This window comes from Triticum dicoccoides, chromosome 1B, assembly GCF_002162155.2.
Source record: "Triticum dicoccoides isolate Atlit2015 ecotype Zavitan chromosome 1B, WEW_v2.0, whole genome shotgun sequence".
Lineage (NCBI taxonomy): Eukaryota > Viridiplantae > Streptophyta > Magnoliopsida > Poales > Poaceae > Triticum > Triticum dicoccoides.
Window position 1 is genome coordinate 12230789 of NC_041381.1, and position 18448 is coordinate 12249236.

At 42.4% G+C, this 18448-nt stretch overlaps 1 long non-coding RNA gene across 1 annotated transcript; it reads right to left on the bottom strand.

The window, feature by feature from the left end:
• Nucleotides 1-16668: 16668 nt before the first annotated feature.
• On the bottom strand, nucleotides 16669-17928 carry LOC119299349. The gene is made up of 3 exons (XR_005146190.1): nucleotides 17831-17928; nucleotides 16874-16928; nucleotides 16669-16685 (listed from the first exon to the last, which is right to left on the bottom strand). It is a non-coding gene; the product is annotated as an uncharacterized LOC119299349 (long non-coding RNA).
• Nucleotides 17929-18448: the final 520 nt, after the last annotated feature.

An 18448-nucleotide genomic window follows, 5' to 3' on the forward strand; every position in this document is an offset into this window, starting at 1 on the left:
TCTCAACTTTGCGTCTTTCTTACGGTATTCTCTGTGCCACCGCATCGCCTTTGCATGCTCTTTGTTTTGGAACAAACATTTCAACCATGGTATTATAGGAGCATACCACATCACCTTGGCAGGAATCTTCTTCCTCGGGCGCTCGCACTCGACATCACCAGGGTCATCGCGACTGATCTTATAACACAATGCACCACATACCGGGCAAGCGTTCAAATCCTCGTACGCACCATGGTAGAGGATGCAGTCATTAGGGCATGCATGTATCTTCTGCACCTCTAACCCTAGAGAGCAAACAGCCTTCTTTCCTTCATATGTACTCTCGGGCAATTTGTTGTCCTTTGGAAGCATATTCTTTATCATTACTAGCAACTTTCCAAATCCCTTGTCAGATACACCATTCTCTACCTTCCATTGCAGTAATTCCGGTGTGGTGCCCAACTTTTTTTTTCAGCTTCGCAATTCGGGTACAACAATTTCTTGTGATCCTCTAACATGCGCTGCAACTTCTTCCTCTCTAAATCACTTGCGCAGTTTCTCTTTGCATCAGCAATGGCCCGACCTAGATCATCAGCGGGCTCATCTGATGCCTCTTCTTCAGCTTGTTCCCGCATTGCCGGCTCAGCTTCTTCATCCATTGTTGTATCATCATATTCAGGGAACCCATGGCCAGGATAGATGTTGTCGTCCTCTTCTTCTTCATTGTCTTCCATCATAACCCCTCTTTCTCCGTGCTTGGTCCAAACATGATAGTGGGGCATGAAACCAGACTCAAATAGGTGGACGTGAATGGTTCTTGACATAGAGTATTGCGATCATTCTTACAGCCAGCACATGGACAAGGCATAAAACCATCCGCCCGCTTGTTTGCCTCATCGGCAAGCAGAAAATTATGCACGCCATTAATGAACCCGGGAGAGCATCGGTCATCATACATCCATTGTCGGCTCATATCTTCATTATACACAACACCGAATAGACCAAATTAATACAAGTTCATACATAAAGTTCATACATAAAGTTCATATAAAACACTTAATTTAATGCAACATACAAATAACTCTCTAGCTAAAGAATTTAAATGCAACAACAAATGCGATCAAGATCGCAACTAAGGTAACAATTGATCCAACAACATAATGATACCAAGCCACACTATCAATGGCATATTTTCTAATCTTTCTACTCTTCAGCCTCATTTTCTCCATCTTGATCTTGTGATCATCGACGAGATCGGCAACATGCAACTCCAATTCCATCTTCACCCCATCAATTCTTTTCAATTTTTCTTTCAAATACTCGTTTTCTCTTTCAACTAAATTTAACCTCTCGACAATAGGGTCGGTTGGAATTTCCGGTTCACATACCTCCTAGATAAAAATATCTATGTCAACTTGATGGGCATAATTTGTCATAAACACGAAATGTAACAACTAGTTTTAAAAGAGAATATACCACATCCGAATCATAACAAGGACGAGGGCCGACGGGGACGAATATCAAAACCATTGCACTATGTATAACAAACAACGTACAGGTAAGACAATTATACGAGTAACTATATATCCAAATCACACAAACATCAATTTGGTAATTTAAAACATTCATGAACAAGAGCCTCACCACAAGGTGGTGCCGGCGACGGGACGGTGCGGGCGATCGACGGTGCTTACGGCGGAGATTTAGAAGGCACTAAGTAAACCACACCTACATATGAATCAAATACTAGCAAATATAATTCCTCCCAAATTAATCACTATACAAAGCATTGCAAGAGCTAATCTAGCAATGAGAGTTCAAAGGACAAAGATGCTAACCTTTGTGATCATTTGAATGGATGGGGGCCTTCAAATCTTGACAAATTTTGGGCAAAATTTGTGAGGAGCTCAAGGAAGAGAGGGGAAGAACAGAGGAAGTGAGGGGAAAGGGGAAGAACAGAGTGGCTCGGGTGGACGAAGGGTTTATGTACGTCGACCTTTAGTACCGGTTTGTGGCACGAACCGGTACTAAAGGTGCTGGACGGGCCCCAGACTGACAACATCCTGCCACCACTCTCTTTAGTACCGGTTCGTGCCACGAACCGGTGCTAAAGGTTCTGCCACGAACCGGTACTAATGAGAGCGGCCGACTAGCCGTTGGAACCGGCACTAATGGACACATTAGTGCCGGCTCAAAATCAAACCGGCACTAATGTGTCTCAGATTTGCCCCTTTTTCTACTAGTGTTGGTATTCCACGAAGTCCTCCATGAAGTCTGGGTGAAACACCATCGAGCACTCTTCTTGAAGCTAGACTTCCACAAAGCATTTGACACGGTCCACTGGCCCTTCCTGCGGGAAGTGCTGCTCCGGAAGGGCTTTGATGACCATTGGGTGACCCGCGTCATGCAGCTGGTCTCCTGCGGCCGGACTGCGGTGAACATTAACAATGACATTGGGCCGTACTTCCCCACCCTCTGTGGTGTTCGTTAGGGTGACCCGTTCTCGCCGTTCCTGTTCAACATGGTGGTGGATGCCCTGGCCTCCATCCTCAACAAGGCCAAGGATGCCGGCCATATCCGTGGCATCGTGCCCCACCTAGTCGGAGGGGGAGGGTTCTGCCTCCTTCAATACGCAGATGATACCATAATAATGGTCGAGGGGTCTGTTCAGGACATTGCTAACTTGAAGTTCCTCCTCTTGTGCTTCCAACAGATTTCGGGTCTAACCATAAACTTTGATAAGAGCGAAGTGATGGTTCTTGGTTAACCCCCGGAGGAAGCACAGGCTACCGAGGAGCGACTAAATTGTCGGTTGGGTTCGTTCCCCACGACCTACCTGGGGATTCCCATTAGTGATTCGTGCTCCGTCTTGAGCTTGCGTTGGTTTTCCTTGAAGAAGAAAGGGTGATGCAGCACGGTAGCGTAAGTATTTCCCTCAGTTTCTGAGAACCAAGGTATCAATCCAGTTGGAGGCTCCTCGCAAGTCCCACGAACCTACACAAACAAACAAAGAACTCGCAACCAACGCAATAAAGGGGTTGTCAATCCCTTCACGGCCACTTGCGAAAGTGAGATCTGATAGAGATAGTATGATAAGATAAATATATTTTTGGTATTTTATGATATAGATTGGAAAAGTAAAGATGCAAATAAAAGTAGATTGAAAGCTTATATGATAAGAGATAGACCCGGGGGCCATAGGTTTCACTAGAGGCTTCTCTCAAGATAGTGTAAGTATTACGATGGGTGAACAAATTACTGTCGAGCAATTGATTGAAAAGCGAATAATTATGAGATTATCTAGGCATGCTCATGTATATAGGCATCACGTCCGTGACAAGTAGACCAACTCCTGCCTGCATCTACTACTATTACTCCACACATCGACCGCTATCCAGCATGCATCTAGAGTATTAAGTTCATAAGAACATAGTAACGCTTTAAGAAAGATGACATGATGTAGAGGGATAAACTCATGCAATATGATACAAACCCCATCTTTTTATCCTCGATGGCAACAATACAATACGTGCCTTGCTGCCCCTGCTGTCACTGGGAAAGGACACCGCAAGATTGAACCCAAAGCTAAGCACTTCTCCCATGGCAAGAAAGATCAATCTAGTAGGCCAAACCAAACCGATAATTCGAAGAGACTTGCAAAGATAACTTAATCATACATAAAAGAATTCAGAGGAGATTCAAATATTTCTCATAGATAAACTTGATCATAAACCCACAATTCATCGGATCTCGACAAATACACCGCAAAAAGAGTTACATCGAATAGATCTCCAAGAAGAGGAAGGAGAACTTGGTATTGAGATCCAAATAGAGAGAAGAATCCATGTAGCTAATAACTATGGACACGAAGGTCTGTGGTAAACTACTCACAACTCATCGGAGAGGCTATGGTGTTGATGTAGAAGCCCTCCGTGGTCGATTCCCCCTCCGGCGGAGCGCCGGCGAAGGCTCCAAGATGGGATCTCGCGGATACAGGAAGTTACGGTGGTGGAAATAGTTTTTCGGTGGCTTCCTAGATGTTTTCGGGGTACATGGGTATATATGGGTGGAAGACGTACGTCGGTGGACGCCCGAGGGGCCCACGAGACAGGGGGCACACTCTATAGGGGGGGGGGGCGCCCTCCACCCTTGTGGCCGCCTCGGGAGCTTCTTGACTTGCACTCCAAGTCCTCCGGATCACGTTCGTTCCAAAAATCACGCTTCTGAAGGTTTCATTCCGTTTGGACTCCATTTGATATTCCGTTTCTTCGATATATTGAAATAGGCAAAACAAACAGCAATACGGGTTGGGCCTCCGGTTAGTAGGTTAGTCCCAAGAATGATATAAAAGTGTAAAGTAAAGCCGATAAACATCCAAAACAGGTAATATAATAGCATGAAACAATCAAAAAATTATAGATACGTTGGAGACGTATCAAGCATCCCCAAGCTTAATTCCTGCTCGTCCTCGAGTAGGTAAATGATAAAAACAGATTTTTTGATGTGGAATGCTACCTAGCATAATTCTCAATGTATTTCTCTTTGTTGTGGCATGAATGTTCAGATCCAAATGATTCAAAATAAAAGTTCATATTGACATAAGAAATAGTAATACTTCAAGCATACTAATCAAAGCAATCATGTCTTCTCAAAATAACATGGCTAAAGAAAGTTCATCCCTACAAAATCATATAGTTAGGCTATGCTTCATTTTCATCACACAAAATACTCCCATCAAGCACAACTCCGGTTTCAGCCAAGCAGTTGTTTCATACTTTAGCAATTTCAAACTTTTTCAACTTTCACGCAATACATGAGCGTGAGCCATGGATATAGCACTATTGGTGGAATAGAATAATGATGGGGATTGTGTGGAGAAGACAAAAAAGGAGAAAGTCTCACATTGACGAGGATAATCAACGGGCTATGGAGATGCCCATCAATTGATGTCAACATGAAGAGTAGGGATTGCCATGCAACAGATGCACTAGAGCTATAAATGTATGAAAGCTCAACAAAAGAAACTAGTGGGTGTGCATCCAACTTGCTTGCTCACGAAGACCTAGGGCATTTGAGGAAGCCCATCGTAGGAACATACAAGCCAAGTTCTATAATGAAAAATTCCCACTAGTATCTGAAAGTGACAACATATGAGACTCGCTATATGAAGAACATGGTGCTACTTTGAAGCACAAGTGTGGAAAAAGATAGTAACATTGCCCCCTTTTTTTGTTTTTTGTTTTTTTTCTTTGGCCTTTCTTTTGTTTTCTTTTTTTTCTTTTTGGCCTTTCTTTTTTTCTTTGGCCTTTCTTTCTTTTCCTTTCTTTCTTTAGGGACAATGCTCTAATAATGATGATCATCACACTTCTATATATTTACAACTCATGAATTACAACTCGAAACTAGATCAAGAAATGACTCTATATGAATGCCTCCGGCGGTGTACTGGGATGGGCAATGAATCAAGAGTGACATGTATGAAAATTTATGCATGGTGGCTTTGCCACAAATATGATGTCAACTACATGATCGTGCAAGGCAATATGACAATAGTAATGTATGTCATGATGATAAGCGGAACGGTGGAAAGTTGCATGGCAATATATCTCGGAATGGCTATGGAAATGCCATAATAGGTAGGTATGGTGGCTGTTTTGAGGAAGATATAAGCAGGTTTATGTGTGATAGAGCGTATCGTATCATGGGGTTTGGATGCACCGGCGAAGTTTGCACCAACTGTCAAGGTGAGAAAGGGCAATGCATGGTACCGAAGAGGCTAGCAATGATGGAAAGGTAAAAGTGCGTATAATGCATGGACACAACATTAGTCATAAAGAACTCACATACTTATTGCAAAAATCTATAAGTCATCAAAAACCAAGCACTACATGAATGCTCCTAGGGGGGAGGTTGGTAGGAGTTAACCATCACGCGCCCCCGACCTCCACACAAGGGAAGGCAATCAAAAGAGCACCTCATGCAATAAATTTGTTACACAACTTTTACCATACATGCATGCTACGGAACTTTCTAACTTCAACACAAGCATTCTTTAAATTCATAATCACCCAACTAGCATGACTCTAATATCACTACCTCCATATCTCAAAACGATTATCAAGTAGCAAATTGATCATAGCATCCAATTCACTTCTATGATAGTTTTTTATTATACCCAACTTGGATGCCTACTATTCTAGGACCAATTTTATAACCATAGTAAATACCATGCTGTTCTAATAGACTCTCAAAATAATATAAGTGAAGCATGAGAGATCAAAAATTTCTTCAAAATTAAGCCACCGCCGTGCTCTAAAAGATATAAGTGAAGCACTAGAGCAAAATTTATCTAGCTCAAAAGATATAAGTGAAGCACATAGAGTATCTAATAAATTCCAATCAAGCGGGCTTCTCCCAAAAGGTGTGTACAGAAATTATGATTTTGGTAAACTAAAAAGCAAGGACTAATATAATACACGACGCTCCAAGCAAAACACATATCATGTGGCGAATAAAAATATAGCTCCAAGTAAAGTTACCAATGAACGAAGACGAAAGAGGGGATGCCTTCCGGGGGCATCCCCAAGCTTAGGCTTTTGGCTATTCTTGAATATCTTGGGGTGCCATGGGCATCCCCAAGCTTAGGCTCTTGCTACTCCTTATTCCATAGTCCATCAAATCTTTACCCAAAACTTGAAAACTTCACAACACAAAACTCAACAGGAAATCTCACAAGCTCCGTTAGTGAAAGAAAGAAAAACCACCACATAAGGTACTGTAATGAACTCATTCTTTATTTATATTGGTGTTAAACCTACTGTATTCCAAGTTCTCTATGGTTCATACCCTTACATACTAGCCATAGATGCATCAAAATAAGCAAACAACACACGGAAGCTAGAATCTGTCAAAAACAGAACAGTCTGTAGCAATCTGTAACTTTCGGTTACTTATGGAACTCCAAAAATCCTACCAAAATAGGAAGTCTTAGGAAATTTTTCTATTGATCTACAGAAAATAGATTCAACGCAAAAGCATGTTTGTGTGATTTATTGAATTTTTTCTTGTGAGTGCAAAGTTTCTGTTTTTCAGCAGAACCAAATTAACTATTACCATAGGTTATCCTATAGGTTATACTTGGCACAAACACTAAATAAAACATGAAACCACATCTAAACAGAAAGTAGATGCAACATTTATTACTAAAGAGGAACAAAAACAAAGAACACAAAAAAAATTGGGTTGCATCCAAACTTGCGCTATTGTTTAACGCCCCAAACTAGGCATAAAAGCGAGGATAGATCTAACTAGTGACATAATGATAAGATAGATCAAGAAAACTCATCTCATATTCTGGGATGAATTTAATGGGACAAGAATCCCCAAGATCGATCTCAGGAGGTATGGGTTCCTCCTTTGGCCCTTCATATTGCACAACTAATTCATCATTATAAGCATTGTTTTGACCAAACTTCGTGACCCTATACTCAAGAGAGTATCCTAGCTCATTGTTACGAAGGGCAAAATTATTATTAAGTTCGGAAATTCTATTAACTAGGACATTGGTAGGAACCTTTTTTCTAAGGTTTTCGTTAAAAGCAACATAGTCCAAAGATTGAAAACGCCTAATTTCCTCTTGATCGAAGAGGATCGCTTCTATGGGAGTATGGCTGGCGTCCACCCTATAGTGCGCAAAGATTTCTTTGGCCCCTTTCATTATGAATCTAAAATCATGTGCCAAAAAGATAGTAGCGGTGCGCTTAACAGAAGAATGCTCAATATTAGAAAATTCAAGAAAAATTCTTTGTATGCAAGGATGCATATGCATAAATTGTCTTTCAAGCTCAACTACAAGCATGGCAATAGCATCCACAAGATTAATAGTTCTATGAAGGATAGAACCACCCATAGAAGGTAAAGCACCGACACAAGTAAAGAAGTCTTGAATAACCCCTTTTCCAATAATATTACCACTACCGATAAAAAACCTTTTAGTATGCAAGATAGGGGGTTCTTCAGAAGGAGCATCAGAATTCTCCATGTTATCATTATCGTCCATATTGACGATAATCTCCCCAATTTCAGACATAGCGGCAAACAAAAGTGAGGAGGAAGAGGAGGGCAAGCGAAAGAGAGAGCGAAGAAGATCGGAAAAGAGAGGGCGAATAAAACGGCAAGGGTGAAGTGGAGGAGGGGAAAACGAGAGGCAAATGGCAAATAATGTAAATGCGAGGGAGATGAGTTTGTGATGGGTACTTGGTATGTCTTGACTTGAGCGAAGACCTCCCCGGCAACGGCGCCAGAAATCCTTCTTGCTATGTCTTGAGCTCGCATTGGTTTTCCTTGAAGAGGAAAGGGTGATGCAGCACGGTAGCGTAAGTATTTCCCTCAGTTTTTGAGAACCAAGGTATCAATCCAGTAGGAGGCTCCTCACAAGTCCCACGAACCTACACGAACAAACAAAGAACTCGCAACCAACGCAATAAAGGGGTTTTCAATCCCTTCACGGCCACTTGCGAAAGTGAGATCTGATAGAGATAGTATGATAAGATAAATATATTTTTGGTATTTTATGATATAGATTGGAAAAGTAAAGATGCAAATAAAAATAGATTGAAAGCTTATATGATAAGAGATAGACCCGGGGGCCATAGGTTTAACTAGAGGCTTCTCTCAAGATAGCATAAGTATTACGGTGGGTGAACAAATTACTGTCGAGCAATTGATAGAAAAGCGAATAATTATGAGATTATGTAGGAATGATCATGTATATAGGCATCACGTCCGTGACAAGTAGACCGACTCCTGCCTGCATCTTCTACTATTACTCCACACATCGACCGCTATCCAGCATGCATCTAGAGTATTAAGTTCATAAGAACAGAGTAACGCTTTAAGAAAGATGACATGATATAGAGGGATAAACTCATGCAATATGATATAAACCCCATCTTTTTATCCTCGATGGCAACAATACAATACGTTCCTTGCTGTCCCCGCTGTCACTGGGAAAGGACACCGCAAGATTGAACCCAAAGCTAAGCACTTCTCCCATGGCAAGAAAGATCAATCTAGTAGGCCAAACCAAACCGATAATTCGAAGAGACTTGCAAAGATAACTTAATCATGCATAAAAGAATTCAGAGAAGATTCAAATATTTCTCATAGATAAACTTGATCATAAACCCACAATCCATCGGATCTCGACAACCACACCGCAAAAAGAGTTACATCGAATAGATCTCCAAGAAGAGGAAGGAGAACTTGGTATTGAGATCCAAAAAGAGAGAAGAAGCCATCTAGCTAATAACTGTGGACCCGAAGGTCTGTGGTAAACTACTCACAACTCATCGGAGAGGCTATGGTGTTGATGTAGAAGCCCTCCGTGGTCGATTCCCCCTCCGGCGGAGCGCCGGCGAAGGCTCCAAGATGGGATCTCGCGGATACAGGAAGTTACGGTGGTGGAAATAGTTTTTCGGTGGCTCCCTGGATGTTTCGGGGTACATGGGTATATATGGGTGGAAGAAGTACGTCGGTGGATGCCCGAGGGGCCCATGAGACAGGGGGGCGCGCCCTATAGGGGGGGGGCTCCACCCTCGTGGCCGCCTCGGGAGCTTCTTGACTTGCACTCCAAGTCCTCCGGATCACGTTCGTTCCAAAAATCACGCTCCCGAAGGTTTCATTCTGTTTGGACTCCGTTTGATATTCCTTTTCTTCAATATACTAAAATAGGCAAAAAAAACTACAATACGGGTTGGGCCTCCGGTTAGTAGGTTAGTCCCAAAAATGATATAAAAGTGTAAAGTAAAGCCCATAAACATCCAAAACAGGTAATATAATAGCATGAAACAATCAAAAATTATAGATATGTTGGAGACGTATCAATTCGCGCCTCACCATGGAGGATCTCCACCCCACAATGACCCGTATGCAACACCGTGTTGAGCCCTGGAAAGGGCGCTGGTTGTCGAAGGCTGCACGCATGATCCTCATCAACTCCTCGCTTGCCAGCCTTCTATGGTTCCTTATGAGCTTCTATAGCCTCCATGAGACGCTGCATAAGGAAATTGCCAAGTACCAGTCCAGATTCTTCTGGGCTGGCGAGGATGATAAGCAAAAGTACCATATGGTGAGCTGGCCGGATATTTGCAAACCCAAGGACCAGGGCGGTCTTGGGATATTGTCGTCCCGGCGCATGAACATTGCCCTCCTGACCCGTTGGCTCTGGCGCATTGCTAATGGCGACGGAGGCCTTTGGCTCACCATCATCCGGAAAAAGTACCTTCGTGGTCAGCCACTCGCATTCTGTCAGCGGTCAGGCGGCTCCCAGTTTTGGCAGGCCATCATCCAGCTGCTACCGGTGCTCCGCATTGGCACATCCATATCGGTTGGTACTGGGTCCTCGACCCTGTTTTGGTTTGATCGGTGGATTGGCGACATCCCCTTGGCCGCTTGATTTCCGGAGCTCTTCGCCATTGCAGTTGACCCTCGGGTCTCTGTCGAGTCGGCCCTTATTGACTTAGGGCGCCTCACTTTTCGCCGCCCCTTTGGCTTGCCTGAAGTGGCCGCTTGGGATGCCCTCCTCTAGGACATTGCCCTTCTCCCGATGAACGTCACCGACACCCCGGATGTCATTTCTTGGCGTCTGGAATCATCCGGCTGCTTCTCCACCAAATCTCTCTACGCGGCCATCGCCCCCTCGACGGCCCCCGAGCCCTTCAGTCTGATTTGGGACATTCGCTTGCCCCTGAAAATCAGGATCTTCCTATGGCAATGGATCCGCGGCCGCCTCCCGTCCGGCGTGGAGGTCCTCAAGCGTAATGGACCTAGAGATGGGATTTGCCCCCTGTGCGGCATGGTTGAGGATGCTAACCACATCTTCTTTTCGTGCTCCACGGCCCAGTTTCTCTGGTCCAGTTTCCGCGAGACGGTTGGGGGCCGGTGGTGCAACTCTAACTTCCCCTAACTTCTTGCGGTGATCCATGCCTCCCCCCTCGCTACCGCCATATTGCTTTGCCTTGGGGTCCTTGCCTGGACGCTTTGGACCGTTCACTAAGCTTGTTATCCAGAAGGTGCCTCTTAGTCGTGCTACTGACGCCATCTTTAAAATGTGTGGGTACTTGCAGCTTTGGCGGCCGCTTAGCCGCCCCCAGGATCGGGACGTCATCAACACCCTCCTCGCCGACCTTCAATCGCTGGCCTTCCGCTTGACGCCCCCGCTTCCACCGCCCCCCCCAGAGCCCGACTAGATGCTCCGTTGCACCCTGCGTTTGCGTGTTTTTTTGTTTTTCAGGGCTTGTTGAGTTGTGCTCTCAGCATTAACCCGCTTGGATCCATTTGTACTAGACACTTCTCTGTGTGTGTGTGAACCTATGTTGGATGTTGGCTTGGGAAGTTGCTTTATAATATAAAGCGGGGCGAGAGCCTTTTTCGATAATAGGCAGCAAGCAGCAGTGGCCGCGCTTCTATTCCTCTAAAATAAATCCAAGACCAATAGGTGCTCCTGCGTGTGTCACATCCTTCTTGGAGGCGCCGCCTGGGGCGTTTGGATGCTCGGTTTGAGGAACTACAGGAGGATGGGACGGGACCAGTGGCAACAGGTGGTGTTTCGCGTCGGAGGAGCGGTGTGGCATCTGACACGTCGACAACGATGGATCTCAACGGCACGAAGCAGCATGGTCTCGCCGGTGGGCGTGTGATGATGGATGAGCGCATGATGGTGTTGTTGTCTGGCATCGTGGTGGCGTAGACAACAGCTAGACCGGGCAAGATAGATGCAACCGTACATCACTGAAGATGGATTGGTGGCAGGTGGCTGCGGCGGCCTCATACCCGGCAAGCGTCCTGGTTGAGGAGTGTGCCGGACTGGTGGGTGCCCCATACCCGGCAGGCGTCCTGGTTGGGACCTCAGGTCTTAGATGTTAGGTTTGGCTGCGAGGTCTATTTGGTAAACTCTAAATCTCCTTAGATTAGGCGGCGGTGGCACTGCATGTGTCGTACCCTTCTTGGAGGCGCCGCCTGAGGCGTTTGGGTGCTCGGTTTGAGGAACTACAGGCGAAGGGGACGGGACCAGTGGCAACGGGTGGTGTTTTGTGTCGAAGGAGCGGCATGGCATCTGACACATCGACAACGATGGGTCTCAGCAGCATGGAGTAGCGGTGTCTCGCCGGTGGGCGTGTGATGATGAACGAGCGCAGGATGGTGGAGTTGTCTGGTGTCGTGGTGGCGTGGACGGCAGCTAGACCGGGCAAGGTAGATGCAGCAGTACAATACTGGAGATGGATTGGTGGCAGGTGGCTGCGGCGGCCTCATACCCGGCAGTCGTCCTGGTTGAGGAGTGCGCCGGACTGGTGGGTGCCCCATACCTGGCAGGCGTCCTGGTTGGGACCTCAGGTCTTAGATGTTAGGTTTGACTATGAGGTCGGTTTGGTATTATGGCTAGACTACCAGCATCCCTATATCAACTGGATAGGAGTAGCGACAGATGTTGCCTAGACGTTGCCTAGACGTTGGCTTTAGTCTTACTGTTGTATGACTTTGTAAGGTGCTGTGTGAATAATTAATAAAGTGGCTGCATGCATTGTCCATATGCAGAGGCAGGAGGTATTCCTTCATTTCTAAAAAAAAGGTGCTCCTGCACCGCACCACTGCTTATGTATTTTCGGTTCCTCTCACAATTCGATAAAATGCCATCAATAAATGCAAGACCGCGAATGAAATCTTTTGAAATCCAGTGAGTTTTAGACTATCAGACACACCATATAGGAATCACAGCAGATACGCTTTGAAGAATTCGTTGATAGACTAATATTGCTCGAACAGTCCAATCGACTGTCCATATGGAGAAATCGGGACAAAAGTGTCGAGACTAAAGGCCCCCCCGGTTGGTAACACCAAATGGGACTAAAGTAATTTTTTTGAAATTTTATTTTTCTGATTTTTTTATTTTTTTTATTTTTAAATTTCTGAATTATTTGACAATTCAATCTCTAATCACCCCCATCACTGCTCAATTATGAATCACTCATTCCAAATCGTCTAACTTCCTGGCCGGTCACCCATCCTCTCACTACTCCGATCTGAGCACGCTTAAGTTTGGAGTTCCATTCCCCCTAGTTTTCAAGTGTGCACTTGTTGTTTTCCTAACAACTAGCACAGTGGCCCTCGGCAAATGCGAGGGCATCACTTTACTGTGTTCAAATTAGAGTTCATTTTATGGATGTGGTTATTCTTTCCTAGGGAATCTCTTTACTTTGTTAAAATTGAGATTCATGGCGTTGGTGTGACCATTCCATAACCATTCCATATGTGAAATACATATCGTAATCATTAAAAGAAATAATTTTTGTACCAATGATTGTTAAATACGCCTCTATTTGTCTTCTGTGAATGATAATACTTTAGTGCAAAGAATTTTAACTTTCAATAGTGGCTAGCCGCTATTTTGTATGACATATATTATATCAGTGGGTGCAGTTATAACTCAATTTATCATTAGATTAGGAAAATTAATATTTATGCATTGATGATTTAGAATTGATTGAAATGGAGGATTTGGGGTACAATCGGGAATACAGGCAAAATAAAACAAATAAACCTAATAAAAGGGAATTTGTCCTAGAAATAATACAATTAAAATCACGAAACAAAAGGATTAACACTGTCAAGTAGATGGTAGTACAAAGTTTCCGACCAATCATGAAGATTTATCATTACTGGGGTCTACCTGATAATTTTTTTTTCCATGTTTAACTTTACTATGGGTTAACTGGTTAGTTCCATTTTTTGTATAAATACATAAATACTTAATTTAAGATGTAAATAACATGCTGAAAGAATATAATAATATATAGGTGCCTATTATACCATATAAATAATTATAGTATACTCTGAATCATATAACAATCAACATTGTTTAGTGAAGTGTATACAATGAAAAATCAGCCATGTTGATTGTGTGTCTAGATTATTTCTTCATATTTGGTTCTTCTTCCTCTCTCATTTACACATGACGTTCTATAAACCGATACATATAGTTTTTTGTATATGAATGGTACAAATTAATTATACTTTCAATCCTCTGTCTAGATTATTTCTTCATATTTGGTTCTTCATCCTCTCTCACTTACACATGACGTTCTGTAAACCGATACATATAGTTATTTGTATATGAATGGTACAAATTAATTATATTTTAAATCCTATAATAATAAACATTGATTAATGAAGTATATATAAAACATTTCGTTCATGTTGATTTTCTGGCTAGATAAAAAACTGTATATTTCTTATTTGGATCTTCATCATGTCTCATTTAGTCAGGACCTTGTAGAAACTGATACAATCTCTAAAATATAAATTTGATAGATATTTTGTATATGAATTCTAACAAATTTAGTTTGTTCACTTGTGTTTATTTTTCATGAGAAATATTATCTTTTTTATATAGTTAGTGAAAGTAAGCAGGTTTCATTACACAGTTTTTTGTATTTCGTCTATTTCTCAATGTGGTAATGAAAGGAGTACTTTTTTTTTCATTTCCTTCCAATTTCTCACTGGTGTATCGACCTCTTCAATGGACACACATTATACTTTCTCTAGGATGTATTTGTTGTTCATATGGCACAATTTTACTATGTTTTTTGCCCATGTAATCATTTCTAATGGATACAGGGTATGAAAAAATGCCCTCCAAATTGCAACTATAGAAAAATTTAACTTGATTCTTTACACTTCCTGTTGTGTGCACCATATTAATGAGTTTCTGATTAATACAAACACCTTATAATGATCTTTTGCTCTAACAAAATGTAATTCTTCCAGTTCTATAAAATTGCCACTTTGGGAGTAAATTGTTGTCTATTAGACATCACTTCAAGCATTAATTTTTATGGAATCACTTAAAACACTAATATATGTTGTAATATCCTTATAAAATAGGAAATAGGGAAAATGAATACACTCCTTAAAAAATACAATATGTATTTTGATTATTTGAGTTCAAGATGAACTGCAAATGTCTTGTTCAAAACTTTCTTCATAGTTGCAAAATAAAGCCATAATTACCTTTTTTTATCAGCTTTATGTCTCCTGGTGGTGCACAATACGTACGATGGAAAAAAGATAAACAATATTTAGAAATTTTTGGCAAAGGTTCCGTATGTGGTTTGCTTTCTGGTGTATTTTATAAGATGTGATTCGTAGCAGGATGCTTTTGGCCGCGAAATATATACAGCACATACAGTGGCGGAGCCAGGATTGATGTAAACCCCGGGCCTAAATTTTTTTCGGCAACATGGAAACTTACCATCACACATAAAAACTGCAGAAGTTCTCCACTATCGTAAAAAATACCGCATATGAAAAGCACACAAATATATCACCCAATTGCACTAGAATATGAACTCAATCTATAACAATCCAACAAAATAGACACTCCTATTAGAACTTATGAGCATTGATGAAAAGACAGTTTCTTCATCGTCTATATTTTCTAAAACATGAAATGGAATTGATATAAGAATTCATCTATTTAAGATCAATCAATACATATACGTAGTAAATTTCGATGCAATTTATGATAATTCTAGGCATAGAGAACCTACCAATATTGTAGAATAGAGTACCGGGCGGCTGCAGAAGCAACACCAGGGCCATGGGCTGGGGCTTAGGCCGGGGACGCTAGCAGTAGGGGCGGAATCATGTGCGCGCTGCAGATGCAGGGATAGGCACACAACAGCATCGCAACAATACGACGCTTGAGGCCCGGGTGGCAACGGCAGAAGAGGGCGTGCAGCGCACATGGGAGGGGAGGGGTAGTCGAGGTCGTGAGGAAGACGGCGGACAGCAGCGCCGAGCAGGGCGAGCGGCGCTGCGCACGTGCGATCTGTCTCTAGGTCGGCAGTTCGCGACGATCAGAAGGGATGGATCGTTCGTACGAGGCTTCGGCTTTTGTGTGTGCCTAGGCTGTGCTGGGCTGCGCCCCAAGCCTAGTACAAAATATGCATAGGTATAGGGCTAAAACACTTCTCACGCCCCGGGCCAGGGCCCTGGGTGCCCGGGCCTGGCTCCGCCCCTGCACATACAAGATTGCTATCCTATATACTATAGTACAAATGCCCGTGCGTTGCAACGGGCTATATTTTTTGAACATGCTTTGTGGCATTACACAACACTTCTTATATCCTAATGGCATTTGTCAGGACCTAATTCAGATCCGCGGTCTCATTCGATGAAAGAATAGTTGTGCATGGAATAGTCAAGCTATTTTTTTTTCTTGCCTGCCATTATGTAGAATGAGTCATACTATGGAAACCTAAAAAGCAGGCAACAAAATTACCCATTTACATAATCTAGCAAACTTTAAGCTAGCAATCTTGTGACCACAAGTTTATTACTATGGACATTTGCATTTGTCTACTTCTAATATATGAAAGAATTAAAGGGGTAAGCTATAGCCCATGCCATGCATTTGAGGCGCTGGTGGGTGCTCACTCCTAGGCTGACACGTTGTATGCCAAAAAAATTGACTTCTTTTAACTTTCTTTCAAGGATCTGCCGCTGAGGGCCACCGAATAATCTAGAGCACTACCCACCCCAATCCATCGCTCCTTCCCTAATAATCTTGAGAGGGAGAGAGAGAGATGGAGAGAAAGAGGAGCTGCACTGGAGTCTCTTTTCTCCCAGGTTGCACAATGCGTACACTCCTGAATTATTTAATCAAGTTACAAGGAAATTCATTAACAATACTGAAAAAGGTCTGCCTATATTGCTTCTAATTTCCAACAATTGAACTTTATAAAAAAATGTACATTCAGGAAAAATAGTAATTTTTGTTTTGCAATTTGCCAAATATTTTGTACATGCCAAAAAACTATAGATATGCACGACACACCTCTTAAGGGACATTAGCCACAATTCTGATCTTCCGACGGTCCTTGGACGAATTCCTAGGGTATGAGAATTCATAAGACAAAAAGCAGGAACACTACCTGAACTGGTTTTCGTCATGGTGGACTGTCTGGTTAGATCAAACACACACCTTATATTTTATTATGTTTTGCTTCATGTAAAAAGCTTAGGACCGTGTCTAATGAAAAATTAAGTTATTCTGACAGGGAACTACCATGGAGTAAATGGTGCCACAACATAAAACAAACAAGTTCAACAATAAACTGAAAGCAAGGCGCTCTCTACCGAATTAGAAATTTTGATCTTCAGGATGCCAAGAAGATTTACAAAGCAGTGAATTTCCGTTGAGAATATGCTTGCTAAAAAAATATTGGCAGTAGAGATGCAGTCTCAGCTAGAGAATTTCCCCATCTTTGCTTACACTGTCTTCAATTTTTTAGTATTGGCAATGTGAATACAGCAAAACACTTTGCTGTCAGGTAAATATTTCTAGAAGCAATTCAAGTAGCACTATATGCAAGTAAAAATGAGAGCTGATATGCAGTTATTGTTTTTCTCTTGCGAAACCAACAACAAGCATTTAGATGGGCTGTTTCACAAGCGCGGCGTGCCGCCGCGCCTCTGCCCGCTAGTATAATCATATAATGGGCAAAGCACAAGTTTCCAGTATAGGATATGCATACACACACAAATGTGGATCAAATTTCATTGGCTAGAAGCAATATATCATGTAAATGCAGAATAAATTGATCCAAGGCCAAAGAACCATGATATGCATCATGTGACAGTAGCATCATTTAAGGGAAAATACTCTGCCAGGAGATTGAGAGCATACAGGCTGATGACTACATTGACCTTTAGCGAATTAGCATCACTCTTTTTCAGTTTTGACGACAAAATAACAGGAAGAAAGGTCCCAATCTGAATAAATGAAACTTACAGTATGCATGTCGGTATTATCCAGCGTCATTGGTGCAATGTCCGAGAGCTAAACCTCCTTGGCCTCCACCTTAGTTAGATCGGACACCTTTGGCACCTTCACGCGCACACACAGCAGAGACATCAAAACCAGGCCAAATCAAACAGAGGTCACACCAACATATAATTCTACAACGAGGAGGGCAATCATGGTGATGCTGCAACTAAGTCTCCCTTCTTCGTCCTTCCTTTCACTGGTGTTAATGCACATCACAATCAGCTAGGTACAAATAAATCTACTAAATCACGTGAGACTGTCCCCTCTTAAATTTGGAGATGAAAACAGGTTTAGTCAGAATTGGCAGTATTTGTACAGATTAATGCACAGGCATTTGTTACAATATCAAGCCAAAGTGAATATATAGTTTAAGTTTTGTATAAATACACCTCTATGCCAATTTGCCTTAGATTATTTCACTAACTAAAAAGAGTTGTACAGAAAGAGGGTAAACAAACTAACTAAAAAGACAAAAAGATGAAAATCCTACAGGTAAGCAAAGCAACCCCTAAGAGAGAAAATACCCTCTTTATGAACATGACTCTTTATCATATAGCATCCAGTTCTTGTCACGTTGACAAA